This window comes from Lontra canadensis, unplaced genomic scaffold (genome assembly GCF_010015895.1).
Source record: "Lontra canadensis isolate GAN:19392208 unplaced genomic scaffold, GSC_riverotter_1.0 scaffold34, whole genome shotgun sequence".
Classification (NCBI taxonomy): Eukaryota; Metazoa; Chordata; class Mammalia; order Carnivora; family Mustelidae; genus Lontra; species Lontra canadensis.
In genome coordinates this window covers 7,363,963-7,391,219 of record NW_022631028.1, presented here as the reverse complement: position 1 = coordinate 7,391,219, position 27,257 = coordinate 7,363,963, and positions in this window count along the sequence as shown.

Here is a 27,257-nt window from a genome sequence, read left to right as displayed (position 1 = left end):
CCCACTATTTCTCATGCTGGGTACCTAGTGAAGAGTTTCAATTTTCAGTGTGTCTATCAGTTCTGGAAAATTACACTTGTGCTATTTATTTAATCATTTCTTGCCCTCTACTTTTCTCTCATCTCTCTTTTAAACTTACTCTTAAATCAATCCTAAGAATTTTTTCTCATTCTTTTCTCTCATTTTCCATTTCCTTCCTTTTTTTGTTCTACCTTCTAGAAAACATTTCTGATGTCATCTTCCCATTTTAAAACCAATATCCTTGCAAATATTTTTCTTTTATTTCCCAAGAGCTTTCTTTTGATTTCTAGTTATTTATTTTAATATTTAGTATCCCGTTTTTGTTTTCTAGAAGCAGTGTCACATATATCTTTAAGGATTCTTTTATTTCTTTAAAAATTTTTTAAATTTATTCATCTGAGAGAGAGAGCCCAAGAGCATGAGAGGGTAGGGTCAGAAGGATAGAGAGAAGCAGACTCCCCACTGAGCAGGGAGCTAGACATGGGGCTCTATCCAGGACCCCAGGATCATGACCTGAGCCAAAGGTAGAAGCTTAACTGAGTCACCCAGGTGCAGCAACCTTTGAGGATTCTTCCTTGTTTTTCTTTTTATGTGTTTTTTCCTTGTTTGTGGTCTCTGTATATATCTAATATCTGTATATCGCTTTATATATCCAGTTGGCTCCATTTATTCCTTTCAATATCTTTCTTCCTTGGGAGTTTTCCCCAATAGCTGGTGGTACTTAGACCATTTGTATTTAAAAACAAGCTACGAGAAACTGACTGGAAACTTAGCAGAGCTTGTTGACTGTAGGCAGGGAAAGCCATATTGCTAAGCGGATCTTCAGCATCAGTACATAACATCTTTTCTTCAGAGCTGTTCAGCCGATCCAGAAAAGAGTCCTAAGGTCCTCTGTCTGAGGGACTAGGATCTGGTTGCCCACATTCTTTGTATCAGTCAAGGGTGGGTGACTTATTTTCCAGTCCGAAATTTCTTTTTATCCCTGTTTTCAGTCTCTGTCTTCAGTGTATATGTACTGTACTCCAGTCCTGTACTGACTGTCTAGGGTCTCAAAGTCTTGGTAGATTTTTTTGTGTTAGTTCAGGTCTTCCAAGGAGCAGAAGACAGGATATGGTTTCAAGTCCAAGTATTTTTATGAAGGAAAACATTGTAGGAGAGAACATAGAGAGAGGGTTTGGTAAGAAGGGGAAAGCAATCAGATCACGAGGCAAGGCTGACGCCCACTGAAGGAAAGGGAAGGAAGATTGAATGGAAGCATTCTAGAATGTACGCAGTCCAAAGAAGCTTTGACAAGGCTGTTGGGAAAGACGAATTCAGAAGCTCCGTGTCTTCCTCCACCCTTCATCATTGGCTCGAAGCAGCCCATAGGCAGCATAGCCTCAAATACCTAGCACTGGCTTTCCCGGTCTCGCAAAGGGGGTTCCTGGTTAGTTAACATTCCCTGCAGGTGGAGTTCTGAAAGGTACATTTTCATGGCTGCCATTTCTATCACGATTCTCTACATTCCTTAATGAAGGGTTGATTCTGCTATTTAACTGCTTCTGCTGATGATTTTAATTCTCTGACTACATCTTAATGTTTTTAAATTATTTCTAGCCTTTTGACATTCTTCAGTTTCCAATTTTATATTCATTTGATCTTAATTTTTTTCAAAAGGTCCAATTTTTTCTTGAATTTTGAGTGTAAAGCCACTATTTCCTTTTTCTTTTTTTAGAGATTTATTTATTTATTGTAGTAAGAGAGAGTATGTGTGAGCCGGGGAGGGGTAAAGGGAGAGGAAGAGACTCTCAAAGCAGTATCCCCACTAGGTGTGGAGCCCAGCGGGGATCTTAGGACCCTGAGATCCTGACTTGAGCCAAAACCAAGAGTCAGATGCTATACTCTATGGATGGAGGTTTCTGTGATTTGTCCTGCGTAACAGACCACCCTGACCTGCACACCTGCACATGTGCAGACATGCTAAAGGATGCTGTTTTTGAGACTTGTGATGCATGAGTGACCTCAAGAGCTTGGTTAGATGACATTGGCCAGCCTCCGGGTCAGAATTTGCCCTTCTGGTTTGGACCCCGAGAACTAAAAATTTTGCCTTCCATCCCCTCAGCTCCAAGCTGGGCTGCCTACCTCCCTAAATGGAGTCCTGGAGGGGAGGCAAACAGGCTCCTTCAATATATAAAGACATGATAACATAGGGATGCAGTTTGCTCCCAACTGCACATAGGCAAACAAATCTTTAACTTCAAACCCTGTCACTTGGCCTATAAATACAGCCTTTATGGGGATGGTCAGCTGGATGTCTCACCTTAGGGGAGGACGCCCCCCAGGACTTTCCATCAGGACTACAGCCTGGCTGTCTCCACCTGGCTTCCCCAGCTAATGAGGTTGGATGTTTTAAGTACCCAATTCGATGTAACTCTGTCTTACTCTGCTTTACTGCTTACTGTTGTCCTCATCTATGCACAAACTTTCCTTTTCTTCTTTCTGTAATCATTCACCCACCGAAGGACATTCAGTTTGGAGTTATGATAAATAAAACTGCTATAAACAGTCATTTACAGACTTCGGTAGAAACATTAGTTCTCATTTCTCCCAGATAAATGCCCAAGAATGTAATTACTGGAACACAGTGTAGGACTATGTCCAGCTTTTAAAGAAACTACAAAACTGTTTCAGAGTGGTTATACCATTTTCTATTCCCATGAGCAATGCAGGGCTGATCCAGCTTTCCGGATCTTCTGACTACAATCTGCCATTATTTTTTATCTCAGTCATTCTGGGTGGCGAATAGTGTATTGGTATCTCACTGTGGACTGGCATTTTCCTAATGACTAATGAACACTTTTTCCTGTGACCATTTGCCATCTGTATGTCCTCGTCAGTGAAATGTCTGTTCATATCTTTTGCACATTTTTTATTGGGTTCTTCATTTAATGTTGAGTGTTGTGAGATCTATCTGTATTCTAGATGCTGGTGCTTTATCAATGATGTCATTTACAAATATTTTCACACAGCCTGTAAGCTAACTTTTCATTCTTTAACAGGGCACTTTACAAAGAAAAGTTTGCATTTTGATGAAGTTCTGTTCATTAATTTGTCCTCTTATGGATTGTACTTTTGGTATCAAGGCTAAGAATTCTTTGTGTAGCCTTAAAGGTATGTTTTATATTTTAGTCTATGATCTAGTTTAAGATAATTTTAGTCTAAGGTATAAAACTTAAGCAGGGTTCTTTGTTTTAAACCTGTGGTTGGCTAACTGCTCTAGTATCATTTACTGAAAAGATTATATTTCTTCCATTGAATTGGTTTTGCATCTTTTTCAGAAATCAGTTGAGTATCTTTGTATGAATCTCTTTCTGGGTTGTTTATCCTGTTGCATTAATCTATGTATCTCTTCATGATACCACACAGTTTTGTTACCTATGGCTATATAAGAAGTCTTGAAATGGGATGAACTCATTCTGTTTTAAAACTGTTATATTCTGTTTTTAAATTTTGCAAATAATTTTGAAGTACTCTTGTCTTTACCTACAAAACTGTGTTCATGATATAGTTTTTAAAATTATTCTTCTATGTACATTTAGAATCATATCAGTGTTAAGATTTTTGCTCAACTGTCAAGCACATTTTAAAAACTTAAGATGGAAAATCAATTGTATTCAACCATATTTTTGCTCACCACATTCTTTTTTCCTGACATTACAGGAAGTTTCTTTGATTTATTTATTTGTTTGTTTATTTTTCTGTTCAGAGACCTCCTTTTAGCCACCTTATCCTTAGTCTTCTGGGGACAAATTCTTAGTTATCCATTATCTGAGAATGTCTTGATTTCCCCTTCATCCCTATAAGATATTTTTGCTAGTTATAGGATTCTAGGCAGACAGGTCTTTTCTTTTAGGACTTGAAAAATGTGCCACTTACTTCTGGCATCCATGGTTTATCCTGAGAAATCTGCTGTCACTTGAATTATAACCCCTCTATAGGGCAGACATCATTTCTCTCTCACTGTTTTGAAGGGTTTTGATTTTTGTTTTTCTTTAGTTATTGCTTTTCGGCCTTTTGGCTAAGATCAAGTGTAGAAATTTGGCTATGACATTTCTCGGTCTGCATTTCATTGGGTTTCTTGTCTGGGGTTTTCTCAGTTTCTTGAATCTCTGGATTCATAACCTCACAAACCAGGAAGCTGAGTCACTGTTTCTTTGACTACTTTTTCATCCGTGCCACCTTTTTTCTCTCCATCTAGAACTCCAAAGACATGTACATTCAATCTTTTGTCATAGTCCCAAGGATCCCAAAGATCCTTAAAATACTGTTAACTTTAATTTTTTTTTTTTTTTTTTTTTAGTTTATTCTTTCTGTTGTTCACATGAAATCATTTCTAGTGTCCTCTAATCCAGCTGGGGAGCCTTGTTACAGTCTGGTGACTAAGGAAGTCTAGACTCCATTTTGAGCCTTTGCTGACAGGAAGGGGAGATGGAGTCAGTTTTTCTGCAGTGTATGGCTAGAGCAGAAAGATTATTGTCTAAAATACTTTGTCTTGTTAGGTTTTCCCTTCTGGTCAGTTGGTTAGAGAGAACTTGTTTTTGTTAGGATGTGTGCGTGTATGTGTGTGCATATGTGTTTATGTGCCTGTGTGAGTCTATGTGTGTACGTGTGTATCTATGCCCATTAGCATTTCTCAGGAGCTAGCTTCTTCAGCTCCATGCCTATGATATAGGAGATACAAAGAAAACCTAGGAATACATGCTGGTATTGTTCTCAGTTCCCATGACTCCTAGCCAGTCTTCCTTCTGTTTTTCCCCACTCTTCCTCTTAAGCTTTCAAAAATGTAAAATGTCTAGGAGGTTTGGTTGAATGTAGCAGGAGAAATAAGGCAAACTTCATTTATTTCATCTTCTTGGAAATAGAGGCATTTCTGTTAATCTTAAAACATTCTGAAACATTTCTTTATTCTCTGCCTCAATTACCATGTTCTCCATGTTTTTTGTTACAGAACCTTGTAAAAAGCCCATACATTTTTTTATTTTGATTATTTATTATTAAAGAAGATAAGCTCTAGCCAGGTATTTTTGCATAAAATTTAGGATTTCTTTTACATCTTCCACATGTCAACTTAGATACTTATTCTTAAAATCTTTCTCTTGATTTTTGAATTAAATGAATGGTTGATATGAACTCCACCTGCCATTTTCCCATTTTTACCCTTTTTATATTGGGAATATGTTTTTATCCCTGAAATTCACATCTGTCCCCAGGGTGTGATTTTACATGGTGGCCTAATTAAAAGGGATATCACAAATTATTCACAATATCTGAAATAGGATATCTTTCAGGTATTACATTATGAGCACTATGACAACACTATTCAAGCCCTTTCTCTGACCCTTCAATACATCATACTCATTTTAACTTTAGGGGCTGACTTGACTATACTTTCTGTCTGGAGGGCTCTTCACCCACCTCTTTGCAAGACTAGCTCTTTCTCATCATTCAGGTCTCAAATCAACATTATCTCCTTAGAAATGCTGTTCCTGACTGTCCTCCTAATCTAAATTAGTCCATCCATTGCACAGTATTCTTGATTTCATTATCTTACATTATTTTCTTTATAGCATGTCTCAACATTTGCAATTACTTTAATTTATTTACATATTTTACATTTATTTGCTATATTCTCTCTTGAACATAATTTTAATGAGGAAGGATCTTTGAATTTGAATGAACAAATGAATGAATGAATAGCCAGGATGACACATTATAAAACAGTTTTATATTTATAATTAGTTTTGAAACTGTGAGTTTGAATGAAGAAATGGTGAAAAAAAAAATGCTGCATACGGGATTGTCTTTCACAAATAGTCCTTAGCTCATTGTTTCATATTAGATTAATGATATTTCCCATACGATAACCTACTTAAATACACATTAAGAAATAAACTGAGACTTTTAAAAAAATTGAAAGAAAGAAAGAAAGGAAGAGAGGGAAGGAGAGAGGAAGGAAGGAAGGAAGGAAAGAAAAGAAAGAAAGAAAAGGGAAGAAAGAAAGAAAGAAGGAAAGAAAGAAAAGAAGGGGAAGGAGAAAGACAGAAAGAAAGAGAGAAAGAAAGGAAGGAAGGAAGAAAAAGAAATCCCTGTCTAATTTTGACCAAAAATCCTGAGGGCGAACAATTTACATATTTTGTTCAAAATAGAAGACCTAGAAAGATAATTGTTCTTTAGAATTTCAATATCCCTCCATGGAAGAGAATGTTAATTATTTTTAGCCAAAAAAAAAAAAAAAAAAAAAAAAGTACTACAGAGTCTTTGGGAGGTCAAAAGAAAGTTAAAATAAGTAAACAGAACTGTATTTTGGAATAATAGCTTGAGGAAACAAATTCAGCATTCCATAGATTTTAATCACCCAGATGATTCCTCTCTGGCTTAAAATAGATCATTTTGTTTAAGTGCTTCTGGTATTTCTTATGGAATTTGGACCATAGTATTTCACCAGCACTACTGTTCAAGTTTAAATATCCAAAGGGAAGAAGTTTAGGGAAGAAAATTTCCTACTGCTTTAATCAATGTGTCTATAGACTTCCTAATAGAGGAGCACTGTGCAACAATCAGATTCATACAAATTCTGTGGTTTGCTTTAACATTTGTTCTAATAACTTTTCACCTTATTATTTGTCGGGGTGCACAAGCAAAAGGAGGATGTGTTTGCTAAGACAATTTCCCATTATTGTTGAGCACTTTCGCAGTCTCCTGAGTAAACTCATGTATCATTTGTGCATAAAATACTGTCTTGCTGTATTTTACCTTCCCCTGCCTGGGGGAGGAAACATTCAGGGCTTCTTGCACATAATGTTTTTTCTATATTAAATGACCTCTCCTTCCACCCCTACCTCTGCCCCCATCCCCAGATGGCCAAATCCAAGCTGTCTTTCAAGTTCAAGTGTTTTAACAACCCACATAAAAGTAATTTTTGCCTCCTTCTAACCTCCCTTCATACTTTACCAATACCCCTCTTATTACAGGTAATATGGGGAGAAAATCTTTATGAATACATTCTATTCTGTTAGTTGGTAACTGACACGAAATGAGCAACTAAATAGGTTCCCAGTCTCTTCACACTCTTGCCTCTAACTGCTCCTCACTTTCTGAAAACTTCTCCCAACCCACTGCCCCATCTCTCAGGCACAGGTTCCTGAGGAAGCCAATACACCCCAGGCAACCTGGCCTCACTTACTGAGCCACAGCTCCTTGGGAAGCAACCATCGGCCTGGCCTGGGGTGGGTATGGGAACTCACAGAGCCTGAAAAGAAGTAGGAGAGAGACTGCTGGATTTATTTATCCATCTCCACGTAGCTCACACAGTTAAGATCCAACCCTGAAATTAAATCATGTTATTCATTTCCTCAAAGACTGTCATGACTCCATTGTCCTCAAGGAAAAAAGAACCAGTCCTTAAAGTAGCCTGCAAAGTTCCACAGGACCTGTGGGCCTATGATCTCTAGGCTGGTACCTCTTTATCCTTCAGTTCTGTTCCAGGCACACTAGCTTTCATGCTGTTCCATACACCTATAGCACACTCCCCTGGAGACTTTGACCCAGATCATTCCCTCTGCCCATGACGTTCTTCCTCCAGATATGTACATGGCCAAATCTCACACTTCTTCCAGTCTTTCTACAAATGTTATCCTATCAATGAGGCCTATGCTGATATCCCACCCAAAGTTGTATATGCCCTTCCCTATTTGCAGCCCACGTGGTCTCCCTTTGGCACTTAACACTTACTAACGTTTTACTAATATCTTATTTTTGATGTTTATTGTTTATTGTCTGTGTCTATACACTAGGGTAATGAGCTCAATGAGGGTAGGTGTTCTGTCCTTCTTCATTGCTGTCTGTACTCAAGTATGTAAAACAAGGCTTGGAGGAGTGCCACATGGCACAGTTGCTTAAGCATCTGACTCTTGATTCTGGCTCAGGTCATGAACTCAGGGTCATGTGATTGAGCCCCATGTTGAGCTCTACACTGTGTGGAGTCTGCTGAAATTTTCTCTCCCTCTTCCCTGCCGCTCTCCAGGCTCACACACTCTCTCTTTCAAATAAATAAATATATCTTAAAAAAAAGAACAAAAACTCAAGGATTGGAATGATGAACATTCCATAATGTTTGTTGAATGTGTAAATGAACAACTCTTTTTTATTATGTAAACAGGAGAGCAGAAAGGCAGGTCTGAAGGTAAGACAGCATAAAATGTATATACAAGAAAGTCAAAGATGACAGGCAGAGAGGAGAATCTGCTGTATTCTTCAGTGCTCTGGTTTATGCCTCCACAGGCTTCCTGGGGCCCTTTTTCACTGTCACCCTTATGATACAAGACATTCCTATCAAGTAAAGTTCTTTTTCTATTGAAGCCAGTCTCTCCAAATTACTAAGGTTTGACCTAGGAGTCTAATACAATTAAGAAGGCAAAAGCCAAATGCATTTATTTCTATCTTTTAACCACATTCTCTTAATTTGTCACAATGCCTTGCATACAATGCATGAATTTATGCAAAATGAGTAAATGCAACTTTGCTTAAATGAATCCTAACTTGGTAAGTTATTTGTTCCACAGTAAGGAATTTTTTTTAAAAAAGACTATTTATTTGACAGAGAGAGAGAGAGATAAGACAGCAGGAAAGGGAACACAAGCAGGGGGAGTGGGAGAGGGAGAAGTAGGCCTCCCACTGAGCAGGGAGCCTAACGCCAGCTCCATCCTGGGACCCTGGGATCATGACCTGAGCTGAAGGAAGATGCTCAAGGACTGAGCCACACAGGAGCCCCTCACAGTAAGGAATTTTTATATTGCTACTGCTTGCAGTTAGAAATTCAGACTGCTGATGCATTTAGTTGCCCATGTTATCTTAGTCTGGTTTGCTATTAAATTAATTTCTGTACATTTCAGGTCAGTGTTTGTGGATCTTATTTCAGCTTGTTGCAATTCACCTAATGGCTCAATTCATGTTTGGGGTGGTGATAGCGATTCCTCTTCTGCTTAGATCTGTAATCAATATACTATCAGTGTGTAATCAGCATGTCTTTGTGTAATGGTTATACATTAATTTCACTGCAAGATCTACTCACACATTCCAGAAGGAGTCAACAACTGGAAGCTAAAGCATAACACACCAGAGATTATTGCTTTGCCCTTGAAAAAGGAATGTTCTATGACTGGATTACAGGTATACAAATACTTACATTTATAATGTCCAATTTTGTTCTTAAAAACAGAAACTATAACGTATCTTTTGTAAGAATTTTTGAGTTAAAATTATATTGCAAAAAATATAGCTGTTAATCCTTCAAAGGGCAGGATTTGGAATATTGAACCAAATCTGGAATACTGATGACATGTTTAATTTTTCATTTCCTCCTTAGAAATTTCTGTTTAAGGGGCACTTGGGTGGCTCAGTCATTTAAGTGACTGCCTTAGGCTCAGCTCATGATCCTGGAGTCCAGGGATCAAGCCCCATGTTGGGCTTAGCGGGGAGTCAGCTTCTCTCTCTTCCTCTGCCCCTCCCCTCGCTCCTGTTCTCTCACTCTCTCTCTCCCAAATAAATAAAATCTTTTTTTAAAAAAGAGAAATTTCTGTTTAAGAAATGTTTCTTAAATAAATATATGTAAATATAAGTAAATATATCACAACTCTTTGTAAGTAAATATATGACAACTTTTTCCTCTTTTTTGCAATGTACCTAGTACGGAGGAAAGCTTAACTGTACTTGTGCTGAATTTTTGAAGAAAAAGAACTCCAAAGGAAATATAAGAAAGAATTTAAAAAGGATCTTTGTGTTTTTCTATTACATTCTCAGACTTCTTAATTTTCTGATGTTAAGAAGTCATGAAGGAAAGAAAGAAAACTGTCTTTATTCACAGATGACATAATTGTCTATCTAGAAAATCCCAAAGATTTTACCAGAAAACTTCTTGAATGGATAAATGAACACAGCAAACTCATAGAATACAAAAATAAATTGCTTTCCTAGATAAAAGCAATGGCATTCAAATAACTGAAGTTAGAAGTTATAAAAATAATATAATTTACATTTATAATAGACATTTGTAATAACACCTAAAATTAACATAATAAGGTATAAAGCTAACAATATATACAAGCCTTCTGTATGTGGAAAATTACAATGAAAGAAATCAGATATGTAAAGAAATGAAAAGATATTCTATGTTCATTGATTGAAAGACTTAATGTCAATTTTCCCATATTTGATTGTCACACTCAACATAATTCCAACTAAAATTACAGTGAGATATTTTGCATTTACTGATATGAATTCTAAAGTGTATATGGAAAGACATAAGACCTAGAATAGCCAATACAATATTAAAGTGAGTTGTAGGACTCACACAATCCAATTTCAAGACTTAGTATAAAGCTACAATATTCAAGAAATGGTGGTATTGGTGCAAGAACAAGCACATAGATTAATGGACAGGAAGAGAGAATCCAGAAACAGACTCACACAAATACAGTCATTTGATATTTGACAAAGGAGCAGAGACAATGCAGTGGAGCAAGGATAGTCCTCTCCGCAAACAGTGTTGGAACATCCATATGCAAATAAATAACTCTAGATATAGACCTTGATCAAAATTAACTCAAAATGTACCAAACACTTTAATGTAAAATGCAAAGCTATAAAACTTCCAGAAGAACACACAGGGGAAAATTCACATGGCCTTGAGATTGGTGATGAGTTTGTATATACCACCAAGAGCAAAAAAAAAAAAAAAAAAAAATATTTTAAAATAGAAAAAGAGGGGCTCCTGGGTGGCTAAGTGGGTTAAAGCCTCTGCCTTCAGCTCAGGTCATGATCCCAGGGTCCCCACATCAGGCTCTCTACTCAGTGGGGAGCCTGCTTCCCCCTCTCTCTCTGCCTGCCTCTCTGCCTACTTGTGATCTCTCTCTCTGTGTCAAATAAATAAATAAAATCTTTAAAAAAATAAAAAATAAAAAAATAAAATAGACAAAAGATCTAAAATGATACCTCATCACAGAAGATACCCAGATGGAAAATAAACATATGTAAATATGCACAAAATCATTTTTTAATTATGGAGATGCAGATTAAAACAATTGGAAACCTCACACTTATTAGAATGGCTGAAATAAAATGAAAAATCTCTAACAATTGTTGAGGAATACACAAAACAACAGGAACTTTACTTCGTGGCTGGTAAAAATGCAAATTGGTACAATCACTCTCAACATCAGTTTGGCATTTTTTTAAAAAAAGCTAAGGATAGTTTTTTGATTTTTTTTTTTAAGACAAAGTCTTGGTCTACTTTATAGATTTTTTTTTTTAAGATTTTAGTCATTTATTTGACAGAGAGTGATCACAAGCAGGCAGAGAAAGAAAGAGAGAGATGGGGAAGCAGGCTCCCCACTGCGCAGAGAGCCCAACGCAGGGCTCAGTCCCAGGACCCTGAGATCATGACCTGAGCCAAAGGCAGAGGCAGAGGCTTAACCCACTGAGCCACCCAGGCACCCCACTAAGGTTAGTTTTATCATATGATCTAGTAACTTATCCAGTTGATTGAAAACCCATATCTGCATGAACTTGCACAACAATACCTTGCAGTATTTGTGGAAGCTTCACACACAATCACCAAAACCAAGATACCCCTCACTTGGTAAGTAACCAAGCTGCGGTACATCCGCATTGCAGAATACTATTCTGTGATAAAAAGGAATGTGCTATGAAGCCAGGCAGAGATGTAGACCAATATCAAATGCTACTGTTAAGTGAAAGAAGTCAATCTTACATACTTGATGATTCCAATTATGTGACAGTAATAATGTAAATGGTGAGGTCCAAATAATGTAGACGGTGAGGTCCACGGATTCTGGAGAGGATGGGAAAATATCCTACTTTCAACAGGCAAAGTACAGGGGATTTTTTAGGGCAGTGAAATTATTCTGTATGATACTGTAGTGGTCGATATGTGATACTACACATTTGTCTAAATCTATAGAAATTTACAGCACAAAGTGTAAATTTAAGTGTATGCAAATTAAAAAAAATAATTTAGGAGATCAGAGAATTAAAGGATGAAATGAAAAATGTGACAAAGCTATCTGAGTGTATTATAAGCATAGGAGACAACCATACTGAAGGGTCAGGGAGAAAGGGGCCTACCTAAGGAACTTTAGAAACAACTGTAGTCTGTAAGACTAAAGGTAAAAGGAATTGTTCATACACACTGAACCGCACTTGGTGATGTTGTTTCCTATAGGAGCGTGGATTATTCCTTCTGGGATCACCATGCATGCATACTGTAAATGAACAGTTAAATAAACGGATGACAAATGTTGGGAGGCATATTTCTTACTGTTGAAGTAGGAGATTACAGATAAGAAAGAGGAGAGTTAGCATGAACCATGTGAAAATGGATTACAGTTGGAGACATCAGAATGAACTCGTTGAATTTAATATACATATACGTTGTTACATGTAGGAATATTTATAGCTATAGGTATAAAGGTGTTAGCACACAAACATCTATTTCCTTGCTCTGTCTGCAAGGAAGGCCTAGAAGCAAAGACATCCTGGTAATAAGCAGGTCTTGTTACCTTGGTCTAAGTCTCTGATACCATCCTCTATAAAACCAGAGATTCTTGGAGAAATCCCCTAATCTAGGATTGGAGTAGCAAATATCATGGGTGCCCTTGGGACATCTTCTAGTGCCAGAAGCTAAGGAAGGGCTCAGAAATACCCACAATGATGGAGATATGTCTAAGAAACATAGGGGCCAGTTGGAAAAGCTCCTGATGGCCAGTGATGGGACAATTTTAGCAACAAAATAAAACACTATTTGTTTATAATCTGAAGTACAAAACAAATGTCCATGGGTCCAAAGAAATAAATAGGGTAAAAGAGACAAATCCCACCTGTAGAAGAATTTCAAATAATTTTTTTAGGTACTCCACCTTCCAGGAGGTGGAGCAAAACTCTGCATTCCTTAAGTGAAAAGGAGGGGGGAACCTGACGTATTGAAATCAATAGTGGAAGCTTGACAAACGACCTCAGTTGAGATTAATATCAATGGTGATAAGCCAAACTGGGAGTGTATACCCATGATGTAACTTGAAGAGACTCACACTTTTCCCTCTGTGGTCTTCCTCCCTAAACCCATAACCTCAGCGTATTCATGAGAAAGACACCAGAGAACTCCCAGTTGAGAGACATTCTGCAGTATACGTAAGCAGTGCTCCTTGAATTTGTCAAGGTCATCAAGCGCAAAGACTTGGAGAAACAGTCACAGCCAACAGGAGCCTAAGAAGACATGACAACTAAATGTAATGTGCTATCCTGGATGGGATTCTGGAACATACAAAGGACATGGGATACAAACTAAGAAATCTGAATAAGCTATAAACTTTAGTTAATAATAACACACCAATACCGGTTTGTGAATTACGACAAATAGGCCATCCTAATATAAGATGCCAATTAAAAATGAAACCCAGTATGGGATATTTGGGGAACTCTACATTGTCTTCTCAATTTTTCTGTAAATCTAACATTATTCTAAAATAAAAGCTTATTTTTAAAAAGTAATGAGGAATTGGCTTCAAGGACAAACTGGCTTCCTTAAAAGGGTACCATCCCCACTTCCATCCTATTTGGTCCTTGTAACTCTTCAGAGCATTTTACACCACTGCTAACTCTCAGTTCCTACTACTTCTATTTGCCAAATGCTGGTAGTTTGAATTATAACGTAACAGGAATCAGCTACCTCTCCACTCTCAACCACCACAACTCACAAACACTGGCCAAAGATGTAGGGAAAATGAGAAAATTTGTTGATGAAAGAGCCATGCAGGCACATTCATGTTGGAGGTGCCAGGGCCACCAACAGTGACCTCATGCAAAGCTAACTGGGCCTTGGCCACTGTTGTCTATCTCTGCATAAAGACGATGTTTCTGGAAATTAGGGATGTACCTCTCCTAAACTCTCTGCTACATTCTGCGGCAAAATTCATAAAAGACCACAGGACACTTGGGATTCCTTTGGAAATGCAGCTTACAGTTATCCATTAATCAATCAATTTAGTGAAAGAGAAGTGGCATTGGGTTCTTCGGAAGTTAATGAGACACTAAAATGAATATTTTGGAAAGAGGAGAGTGTAAAGCCAACTATGCCACTGTGCACCATCGATACGTTTCAACTCAAAATTGTCATCAATTATTCACGAATTCGAGGCCAGCTAAGCAGTTATGCTAAGATATAGATACTTTAAAAAAATTTTCCACTTATTAACAAGCAGTGTCAACTATGACAGCAGGTGTTTACTGCAGCTACTGGAGATATGAGTTTGAAGTGAGTCACCTAAAGTTTCTTATTATAGATACCATGTGATCTTCTCCCCAGTTTTGGCAGAGAAAAAAAAAAAAAACTGCTTTCTGTCATCACTATTTCTGCCTGGAAAAAAAAAAAAAAACTGACCCCAAGCACTCAATGGTAATCGTAGTTTGTAAACAGAAATGATACAAACAGAATGATCATTTCTATTAAAGGCTATATTCCAGAATATGGTTTGCTGCTCTTATTCTAAAAGTCTTTGTTTTCCTTGTAATAATCCAAGAAGAAGTCTGCTTTAGGACTCAGACCAAGGACAAGTTGTACAGCAAGGTTCAGATTCCTACATATGCAAATGTTTGCTTTGGATTTGACATGTTCCTTGATTCCCAGGGTTATTTATTAACAGGCTTTATATAGTACTGATATCCTGTAAATACTGCTGCATGTATTGAATATCCATAAATTGGTATTTCAAAAGGAAATACTGTATCTCAGTAAGGAAATATCATGATGCTCCATGGCTCCATTAAAGGCAAAGGTCTTTCCATCCTTCTGCTCTGACATCCTTACTTTCCTGATCTGCGTCCTCATGGATGCAAAATGGCCACTGTGCCTCCAGTCATCACATTCATGTTCTTGGCAGGAAAGAAAAAGAGTCAGGGGGGAAAAGGTTTTTGCCTCATGAAGTTTTATCTTCTTATGTCAGAAGGGAAACACTCCTTGGTGATCTTACTTTTTCATCTCATGAATCACAACATAGTCACCTATCAACTCTTACATCCATCAGTGGTCAAGAGGAATGAGGTGACTTGATCATGATTTGTTATGACCAACCAGGATCCATCCTCTGGACTGAGGATGAAGGTAGAAACCTACCTTCCCTGAAATTAAGCAACCTTATTCTCCCCATGAAAAAAAAATCAGGGTCATCAATAAGGATGATACTGATGGCCTGTTAAGCAGGCAAAAACAAAACAAAACAACCAAACAATTCTAGATGCTAGTGGAGGAGAAGCAGTTGCACAAGCAAGGGGGAGGGGCAGAGGAAGAGGCAGAGGGAGAAGCAGACTCCCTGCTGAGCAGGCAGCCTGATGGGGGGCTCGATTTCAGGACCCTGAGATGACATGAGCTGAAGGCAGTGGCTTCACTGACCGAGCCACCAAAGAACCCAGAGTAAGTCCTTTCAGCTTTATCATAGTCTCTTACAGGCTAATTATGGAAACAGCAGGGCCACACTGAGAAGAAGGAGTGACTTAGATGCTTCTCCTCTCCCCTTACAGTGCATCAAGAAAGTACATCCCAAAGCTCCAGAAAGAGGTCTAACATAAGGCTGCGATGACAAGAATGCCAGTGACAAGAAGAACGGCACCAAATTACTTACATCGGATATTTTGCAGATGTACACAATCACATTTTAACTTTACAGTCGCCCAGAAAGGGAGATGTGGCAGCATCATACACATGTAACAGAAGAGAGGATGAACCCAGAGAAGCTTACGAACTTGCTCAAGATCCCTGGTTGGGGTCTCCAGACCACCCTTGGTTCAGTGATTTACTAGGAGGACTCCCAGAACTTAGCACATCATCATGGTCATGGCTGATACTTACAGTGATGGGATATGAAGCAACATCAGCAAAGGACAAGACACACGGATGAAATGTGGAGGACACCAGGTGCAAGCTTCCAAGAGTTCCTTCCCAGTGAAATCATACAGTATATGTTTAATTTTCCCAGCAACGAGTCATGACAACATGTATGAAATGCTGTCTTGTGGGAAAGGTCAGGAGATATTCAGTGCCCAAGGTTTTCAGTGGGGGTGGGTTATGTAAGCATCCTCTGCCCGGCACATACCAAGAGTCCAGATTTGCTGAAGGAAAACAGGTGTTTGGCACAAACCACATTGTTTATACAAACAATCTAGGCACAGCCAGTCACTCCTATCTTTTAGGGTGGTGGGATCCCTTCCCAAATCCAAGTTTCCAGAGGCCAGCCAAAGGCCAACATTTCAAGCAGGAATTTCTAAGGACAGTGGCCTCAGGTCTGCTACTAACTCTTATGCACAACCACATACCTAGAATATCCTGAAACTTGGACTCAAACCTGGAACTTCTGATTCCATATCCCATCAACCTCCTTTTTTCTTTTTGAATATAATAAAGGGAATCCATAACGTTTAAGAAAATGTAGGTATAGGGATATTTGCATCTAAGTATGGCTATGAGAATGTAGGGGGCCAGAAAGTTCATATTTCTTGCCCAATATTAAAAAGTAACCTTTGTGAGGGAGTTACAGAACCAGGATTCTAACACACGCTGGTCCAAATGTGGAAGTTAAATTTTCCCCCATGAAAACACATTGCTTTAAAAAATTCATCATGTAATAAAGATATTTGGAATGTATTACACATTTTGATTTACTGAACCATATCCCACAGTAATAAAAACACACAATTCTAATCTTTATACTGGGAAGTATACAATCAAAAGACTTTATCGCCTTAACAATAATTTTAGGTATCTACAAATTGATATATTGCAGAGGAACTAAGAGAAATAAAATGGAATGGGATTTTAAATAAAGATGAAGAGATTAATTTAAAGCTATAGTATGCCATGTGATTTATGGAGAAAAAATATAAAAACCAAAGTAATTACTGATTAAAAGATAACATGACAAATGTTACTGTTTTGAATTTTATTTTTGTAAATTTTCATTGAGTGCATGACTAGTGGAATTCCATTTAAAGAATCATATTTTTAAGTCAGTTTATGAAATGCACAATCATTATTTAAGTTAGTATTCAAGCCATATCCCAGCAGGAATAGAGGCACCTTCAAATATCCACTATAGCATATGGTTATGCCAAGGAATGACAAAATCTCCCTAAATAAAGCTTGCAAAATGTCTATCATCATTGCAAGAAATTATAATAAAGTTTGGACATGCAAGATGTTGAGCATTTATTTATTCATATTCTTTGCTTGCTGCTTTTTCCTTGGGGAAAACTAACAGCTGAAATGTAGCCATAATGCAGAATATACAATAGGGAAAACAAACACTTAACAGGGTAACTGCATTCCAGCTTCACTGGACCACTCCTAGGGCAGGAAGCTACGGTTCTAAGAGGAGCTGGTACTCTCTTTGTGGTTCTAAATCCTGGAACACCAAAGCAATTATTTTAAAATTAAATACCTAAAAGCATGAGTTATAAAATTCCCTATTAAGTTTAGATATTATTATTAAGTCATTCTAATTTTCTGTAACTTGAGGAAGAATATTTGATTTACTGGTGGTGGTCTGGGAATAATTAGCAATAGATAAACTATTACCTCTTGGTAGGGACTCTACTCTTCAATGAACTTTCTCTCTCGCTCTCTCTCCTTGCCCCCTCCCCCCAGCCCCACAGAGACTAGCAAAAAACAACAAAACTCCATTATGATTAACTCCTATAACAAAACATGACAAAGAAAAGATGACGATTCTCTCTAAAGAAAGGATTCATGAGGTATGGATTTGCTAGTGAACTCAGCTCAACTACAGGATTCTACCCAGTCCCAACTCAGGTAGCACACTGCTGTGGTTTATTTTTATTGTACAACACTGATAAAGAGCAAAAGTTGTTCATAAGTAGGAGATGTCCATACCAATCAGAAGAACCAGAAAACGTTAGTTTCCTGAAGCTTGACTGTATCTGACTCCCACAAGTTTCTCCCACAGACCTCCAGGATTGACAGATATGTCTTTGTGTGGGAAAAGGGAACTCTGTGTAACATGGAAAACTCTAGAAAGGAAATAAATGCTTGTGTAATTTTAGAGGTACCCACTGCTACACTGACTACCCTCATCTTATAGCCCCCAGGACAGAGTACCAGTGAAACAGTTAGTTTTCAAAGAAACAATAATGAAATCATAGAAAGTCATCAAATTGGTACTTGCCTTCAAAAACTCAGGCTCTACTTACTTTTTCCCTTTTATATAACTTATATAAAAAGTTCTTAAATATGCAAAGAAGTTGATCACAACTTTCAAGTTAAAGCCACAATATATATTCCCAATTCAAATTGCAAGATTGGGAGATGTCCAGGCTCACATATTTTCTGGGTGCTGGGAGCTATTTTGTACAGTGATTTTCTTTTTTTAAGATTTATTTATTTATGAGAGACAGGGGGGAAGAGGGAGAGAATCTCAAGCAGACTCCCTGTTGAGTGTGAAGCCTGATGCGGGACTCAATCTCTTGACCCTGAGATCATGACCTGAGCCAAAAACCAAGAGTCAGACACTCAACCAACTGAGCCATCCAGGCTCCCCCGTATAGTCATTCTTTAAATTATAAAAGATCTTGATTGGATTCTGTTCATTTATTTAAACTTGAGACTGCCTTCTGAGTAAGAACTCTCAGTCTTGCTGGTGATACCAATTCCCAACTTCAGCCTGGAACTGTTACTATGCCAGAAGAATGCCTACATTGGAGTTCTGTTCGTTTATTTAAACTTGAGACTCTCTTATGAGTAAGAACTTTCAGTCTTGTTGGTGATACCAATTCCTAACTTCAGCCTAAAACTGCTACTATTCCAAAAGAATGCCTAGACAATGATACTGCTTAACCATTTAATTCTTTTTTGTTTTCCAAGATGGAACTTCCTATTTTGGTACAGTAATTATAACATGGGAGATTCTGAGACCTACAGCATATTTCAAATCTATTATTTGAGGAGTTTGAAGAGAGGGATCCCTATTTTGAAGGAATCCAAATATGCCCCTTTACACTTTGTTGATGACCTAATAAAAATATTTTCTTATTGACACAGTGAATTTAACTTCCGTACTTCACAAGCATGGTATTGACTAAAAATTGCCCAGATAGGAGTGGGCACAAGTTCAAGATACCTGCAGTACATCAATGTCACTCATGATGATAGCCCTGGACAGTCCCACAGTGGCTAAGTAAATAAGCTTTCTATTTCAAAGCAGCTACTTCGGTTATTCAACCCCAGAATGGTCCATTCCAATTGAGCTCTTTCTTAGAAATACCATGTGTATTTCTACATAATATTTTGATGAAAACCTTCACAAAGATAATCATATGCTGGTCAAGGGGACAAATTCTGGGCATATACATTGTTCTGCTTCACAACTAACCCCAAACAAAACAAAACAATGGAGATTTGAGGAATCTGGGAGCTAGTGACAGTATTGCATCAACATGCATTGAGCAGACTTATATTTATAATATTATGAGAGAAACAAAATAGCAAAGCATCCACACTTCAGCCTCAAGGAATTTGCAGTCTAGCTGCAGATGAGATACCCACCAGGGGAGAAAATGACATTCACATGAATACATATACATGCAAGTTCACTATGCTAGGGTTTCTTCATCAGAAGAATGTCTTTTTTATCCATTCTACATGTGAAGGAACCATGGTTTCTTACCCAAGATGACTCATTTGTGGGTGAGGCACGGTGATGAGATGTCAGGTCAGCCTGGAACCAAATCCATTTTCCCCCATTACATCACACTGGCTTTGATGAGGAAAACCAGTTACAGAAACTATGTCACAAGGAAGGAGACAATCAAATGAAAAAAAAAATGTGGTAGGCACTGTTTGTGCATAAATTTCAGGAGGAGGTAAGATTACAGTGGGATGGAAGATGTGGCATCTTCTTCATCTGAAAAAAAAAATAGGGGATAATGCCAACTAGCTAAAAGGATTACTGAAAATGTTTATTATAAAGTATTTCAAATACCTAGCATGCTCTCTGATACATAGTATATGCTTAGTTTAATTTCCTTACTTTATACATACATATATATATATGTATGTGTGTGTGTGTGTGTATGTGTATTTGGCTTGTTTGTTGCCACCCCTAGGTATCATGAGAGTTGAGATAGTTATATCAAAATAAAGAATAGTTTAGGGGTGCCTGGGTGGCTCAGTGGGTTAAAGCCTCTGTCTTTGGCTCAGGTCATGATCCCAGGGTCCTGGGATCGAGCCCCACATTGGGCTCTCTGCTCAGCAGGGAACCTGCTTCCCCCTCTCTCTCTGCCTGCCTCTCTGCCTACTTGTGATCTCTGTCTGTCAAATAAGTAAATAAAATATAAAAAAAAAAAATAAAAGAAAAGTATAGTTTAAAGCAGTTGGTGGGGCTTAACTGTAGACTGGATTCCAGTTCTCTAACTTATTAGGAGGGTACCTTTGGGAAAGTTTTTAACATCTGTTTCTTCATCTGTAAAAATGGGGAATAATATTCAGTTTACAAAATTACTTACAAGGAGTATTGAAAAAAATAAATGCTACGAGGCATAGGGCTTAGCACAGTGCCAGGCATACAATTAAGCATTTAATAATGAGAGCACTTATTTGTAATTATTTTACACTATTGAAGAAAAAGCAGGATTTAGCCCATCAGCAAAAGGAAGTTACTGTCCTGTAGGTACAAGTGTCCACTTTATTCTCATTTAAATCTGAACTAGAGAAACACAGTCTTGAGCTTGTGCCCCCAATGTATACATAATTATTTACATAGTTCACACATATACTTCTATCATGAGCTAATATGTCAAGGCATTCTTGTCTCAAGAGGTGGTGATAATTATTATCAATAATAGTGAATATGAACTAATATTTTAAATTGCCTTCTTGATAATTCTGAGTTTTTTGGCTGATTCATGTTGAAAGTGATTACATTATTGTTTCTGACTCACAGTGAGACTGAAAAAGTGCTGAATGGTGGAATCATGCCTGCATAACCATACTATCTTCAGGTAATATAGCTCAACAGAAACCACTCTAAGCCACTTTTTAGCGTTAGTTTAGAAAAAAGCTAAATTATATATTTATTTGAAATTATATATTTCATTTAAAATTATATATTTCACAAATCCACTTAACCAAGCTCTGATTACATTCAATATCTCAAATTATGCTGAAAGCAATTGAACAAGTGAGGGTGCATTGTCAATAGATCCCCTATATAGAATTCCTACCTCGTGTCTGATATGCGACCATCAGATAAATGGACTAGTAAGAAAGCCATTGATAACTAATATAGAAAATACTAGCAAAGTTTAATTTCTCTCCTTAATATATAATTTTTATGGTTTCTTCACATGATCCATTGGGTTATCCTGCGTACCCAACCCCCTTTGAAGACTATTATTATGGAAACTAAGAACTATTAATGTTGTTTAATCACGACTAAGACAGAAAAAATGGGAAGTTTAAAGAGTCCTATTTAGCAGCAATGTATAGGGTAGTTTGGAACAATAAAAGAAGAGTCAAGCAGACGAGGTAGAGAACCAATTTAGACTCTAGCGTTCATGTACGCTTGAAAGGAATAAAATAAAATCAAGATCCAGATGACTTCCATCTATCCCCCCCAACCCCCACCCAGCCCATTCATCCTCTATAAAAGTGGTACTTTTTTGCCTAGTATCAGGATTCCCGTAGCAGTTCCAGGATAACATGTAGGTGTGACAACTTCTAGTGAAGAAAACAATGGAAGTTTCCACTAAAGTCTTTTTTATATAGTTTCTCATTATTTTGGTATTTTAAAATATTTTGTTATTTGTTTCTGACTATTAATTACTTATTTTTAAATTTATTTTTTAAACTGAAGAGTACCCTTCCTAAAAGCCTGTCATTTCATAGGCAGGAGTGGGTCATATGACTCTGCGCTGGGTGCAAAGGAGGATGGGACTGTGAGTCTATGGCAGTTCTGCCTCCAAAGTGGGAAAGATGTTCTGTCAACAAGGAGTAGGGACTAATAATAGCTTATGCAATATTTAAAGCAAGAGGTTAAAGGATGACAGTTGATAAGAGAAAAAGAAATTCCCAAAAGATAGTGTGTACATGAATCTGTGACCAAGTCAGGCAGCCTGTGTAAGGATGACAAAGGAATGGAAATGACTTCCAGGTTTTGAGGTCAAGTGATTAAGGAAGTTAACATAGATACAACAGGGAACACAGGAGGAACCACTAGATCCAACAATATTTATTATTACTTGTGATAGCATCGATCAATAGTTATTAGGAAGTTCCACTATGCCAGACATGGAGCTAAGACCTCCTTGTCTCATTAATTTCACATGCTAATCCCTCCGATGATTAGTAACCTCTTCCCAGAGATGGTAAGGAGCTAGTTGGTGGACACTAGGTCTGAGATGACACCTGGACACTTACCAAGAAAGTGAAGACAGGAACTGAGGCTTTCAGTCAGGATGAGAACTGGAGGAAGGGACCTAGGAGTCATTCGGAAGCAGCTTAGCCTACACAGCTTACTAGCGTGGAGTGCCCAGGAGTAAAATAGAGTTACTCTAACATCACGAAGGAATTCTACAAGAGTCAGCCTATTTATGGGAGAGTTTTAGTGAAGAAAATAACACAAATCTGACATGAAATTCTGGTAATAGCATTTGTATCCCCAAGCCCATCTTTTCTTTTAGAACACTGTGTGTTTTGAATTAAAGAAAGCTCTCCTAAAATATCTGCTTAGTTGACTTACATTGCTGTGTCCTTCACTTTGAATATTTGTACAGTGAAAGAGAAAGCAACACTCCAAAAAGATTCACAGCTATCTAAACAAAGGAGGTTTTCATTTCTAGATCATTCATGAGATCTATCAATATGGAATTCACAAATGCCCCACTTATCTTTGCACATACAGTAGTGACACGGTAATTTAATTGTGAAGTTACTGTACCAAATCTCATGAGATTTTCCCAAAATCTCATGCTAATACCATTTTGTTCCATTAACTTTTATAATCTCCTGGCACTTGATAAATTCTGAATTGTGCCATTATCTGAATATGACAGTCTTCTGTGAATAGAAGCAAATGGAATTTTATTCCTCCAATACTTTAATAACAGTAGAGATAAAGGGCATAGATGCAAATTATCTGACAATTTTTAGAAATAAAAATAAATGCACCTTACTCCATCATTTATATAAACAAGTTGCTTTGAAAAGTTTAAGTGGATGAGTTCCACATTTTAAAATGGTTAAATTCACTCCTCTGGCAAGATTTGTGTGTGCAGACTTTGTTGTTTTATTTTCATCAACAGTGCCTTGAATTTTCCCCCTTATCTGTCATAAAGTACAGTGAGGTGTTGAAGGCTATGTGGAATGCTTAAGTCTAAAATAGATTGAATAAATTGGATTTGTAGGGGAGGTAAAATCTAGGGTCTGATATCAGGTGGCCCCAAGTCTTGTTCTGATAAGAAGGAAACAGAAAACACACATTTCTCCCCTGGAGTCCCATGATGTGATAAGCTGCACATAAGCTCTAGCTGTCCACAATATTAGATCATCCACCAGTACCAATTACTTCATGGGACTAAGTTTTGATTGGGCCAAGTAGGAGGGTTGAGAGTAGCAGGAAATCAGGCATTGTGGAGAAAAAAATATATAGAAGAACGATAGAAATAAACAAAATGCTACAGGAGCTATTCCCGACAAGTGGGATGAGAGTCACTGGGCACATTTAAACAGTGCTCAGAGGTTTGAAGTATCTGTGTTTTGTCCAAGAGGAAAAACCTTCAACTTCAAAATCCTCATTTTCCCAAGTTTCATACCACCATAGGTTACCGGAGCATATTGTTGTCAACTGACATAAAACTAAATTAATTAAGATATGTAAAATTTTACACTCTAATTTAAAAATAATTACATTTTGTTTTCACTTTACAAGTATATAAAATCACACCCAACGCATTGTCTGTAATTCATCTTTAATCACTGCAATCATACAGATTCCATACAATGAGTGTCTTTTTATAGTATTTCTATACAAGTTGAAATGATTTGTTTAGATTCTATTTGGAATGCTTTATTAAGATGCAAGGAAATCACAGCATTAAATTAACCATTCACTATAATTTACTATTATTTTTACATTTAATTTAAAACCCCAAACATACTCCCCCTTATAGATCACCAACTTTTTAAGAAGTAGTACTGACTCAAATAGCATAATTACTAAGTACAACATATAAACAACTATTTTTGAGTGGTATAAAAACCAAATAAATGAAAATATGGTAGAATTAGTAAATAAGCAAGTGCTGTAATATTGATTCCCCCCGCCCCAATTTATTTTCTGGTATTCTCCCTTACCTATAAAAGACCTCAGGAAAGCAAAATGCTGTACCCAATGGTATTATATAAAGATAAATATAGATATACCACAAAGATAAAGATAATTCGTCTGAATATGCCATTTAATGTTAATTGTTCCTTTCACTTTTCATGTACATCAGATTACTGATATGTTCCCAAGGTTCTACAACTAATTATAGAAAAAGGTATGTGGGTTTTGAAAGGTTTAGATCAACTATCACTTCATCATTAAGATTTTTAAATGATTTGACTTTTTAGAAATGTAAAAACACATTTATCCCTATGATTAGTTATTCCTTTTTATCACTTTTGAAGTTTCTCTTAAAGTTCATATATTCTTTCGAAATTGGGCTTCCCATCACTTAATATTAATGAGGGAATGTATGTCCTTCTTTACAGATTATTCATTTTCTTTTTTAAGACAGGGTTAGCAGTCCTTTTCCACATTATATTACATAATTGTAATAACAATTACATAATTGATCCTGCTCACATCCTACCTCGTAACTTTCTATTTCTATTGCCTATAAAATTATTTCAGGATCTGCCAATACCTGATAGATGTCTGCAGTACATCTAGGCATTGTCTGATCATTTATAAGACACATAGTGAAAGTCTTTACTCAAAATATTTATCATTCAATTAAACCTTTCATTTCAATGAAGTTTTCAGAAACTTCAAGTTATTAAAACTGTAAACTTTTGTATGGAAGTTATATTTTCAGTAAATAAGCTTATGGATTTTTTCCTGTGATGCAATACTTTAACAATATTTTTGCACAAATTCTTACTGAGATTCAGCATGTAGGATGAAGTTACCACTGATTGATTAATAAAACTGGACACAAATTGAGTTTCAAACCTTTCTTACAGTACTTCCAATTTAATAGTGTTTAGAAAAATTGAGTCAAATAACAGTAAAAAAGCTTAACCATTAACCTGCTCACAGATAGCATTTTTGAAGTTTTCTAAATGAAAAACAAAGGAAACTGTTAACAGAGCTTCTAAAACCCCATAACTTATAAAAGATATAAGTTTAATCTTTCACTGCTATTCTGAAAGTTTCTACTGAAAAGCTTGAGTGCTATGAGTCTTTTTCTTTTTCAATTTTAAATATTTCAAAAAGTTTATAGCTATTATTATTTTAATAAGATAAATGACCATGATTGTATATATGCAATAAGTGATTATCTAGAATTTTATACTGTGTTGCCTAAAATTTGTACTGTATCTTTACTGTCTAAAACATAAGAAAAGGATTTCTTTAAATATCTCTTCTTGTAACAAAGATCATTAGTAAATATGAGCTCTTTAAAATGATAATAACAGTAATAGCTTAATTACCAAAAGCATTTTTTGGGCATTGGATTTCTTTTTGTTTTTTTTTAAGATGTTTATTTATTTGAGAGAAAGTGCACATGTGCTGTGAGCATGCGCATAAGCAGGAGAGGGGCAGGGTGGGGGAAGAGAATTTCAAGCAGATTCCTTGCCAAGTGTGAGGCCTGATGCAGGGCTCTAACTCACAACCCTAAGATCCTGACCTGAGCTGAAACCAAGAGTCTGATGCTCAACTGACTGAGCCACCCAGATGCCCCAACACCTGAATTCACCACCTCCTGCCAAATGTCAAAACACACTATTCCCTGGCTGCAAACTAGGAATTAGACCAGTGAAACAAATATAGAGATAGCAGACTTTAAAATAATTAATTTAATTTTTATAGCAGTTTTTAATTCACAGCAAAACTGAGGGGAAGGTACAGAGATATTCCACATAACCTCTGTCCCCACATACACACAACCTTTTCCAGGATCAACGTCTTCCACCAGCCTGCACGTTTGATACAAGTGATGAACCCACAATGACATGAAGTCATAGCTTACGTTAAGGTTCACTCTTGATATTCTATATTTCATGGGTTTGGACAAATGCATAAGAACATATATCTATCATTAAGATATCATACAGAGTATAGTCACTGGCCTAAAAATCTTCAGTGGCCCACCTATTGATCGCCCCACTGCCATCCCCTCATGACTACTAATCATTTTGCTGTCTTCATAGTTTTGTGTTATCATATAACATAGTTATATGATATCATATAACATATCATATAACATAGTTTTGTGTTATCATATAAATCGACTCACCCAGTATGCAGCCCTTCAGATTGGCTTGAACTCTATAAGTGCAAACTCTATAGTCTGGTTATCCCATGCTGTGTTTTTTGGGATCTCACAACCTTAACTTTTTACTCCATAAAGTAAGGATTCCAACAGCATGTATCTGTATGTTTGGAAAGGATTAGGTGAAGAAAAGCACATTAAATACTTAACACATTATCGTACTGCACGTTTGTAATGGAGGTCTGCTGGTGTTGAGCTCTCTTACCTTTTGTATGACTGAAAAAGTCTTTATTCCAACTTCATTTTTGAAAGAAATGCTTTTGGTGGGTATAGAATTTGAGGTTGATTTTTTTCCCTTGATATTAAAAAAGTTGCACCAGTTTGTATTATTTCTGATGTCTATTGCCTGTTGTCATTTACCAATTTTTAGTCTATTTTGTAATGTGTTCTTTTCTCCTAGATACTTTTATTTGTGGGTTTCCCCGCTTCATCTTTTTTTGAGCCTCCATTTCACTAAGTTACACTGAGTAAGTTATTTCACAGCTCAGTAATCCCGTTCCTTTTTTTTATTGCCTCATTTTTCTTTATCTTGTATTTTTAATAACTTCTATTGCTCTGTCTTCAGGATCACTAATCTTTTC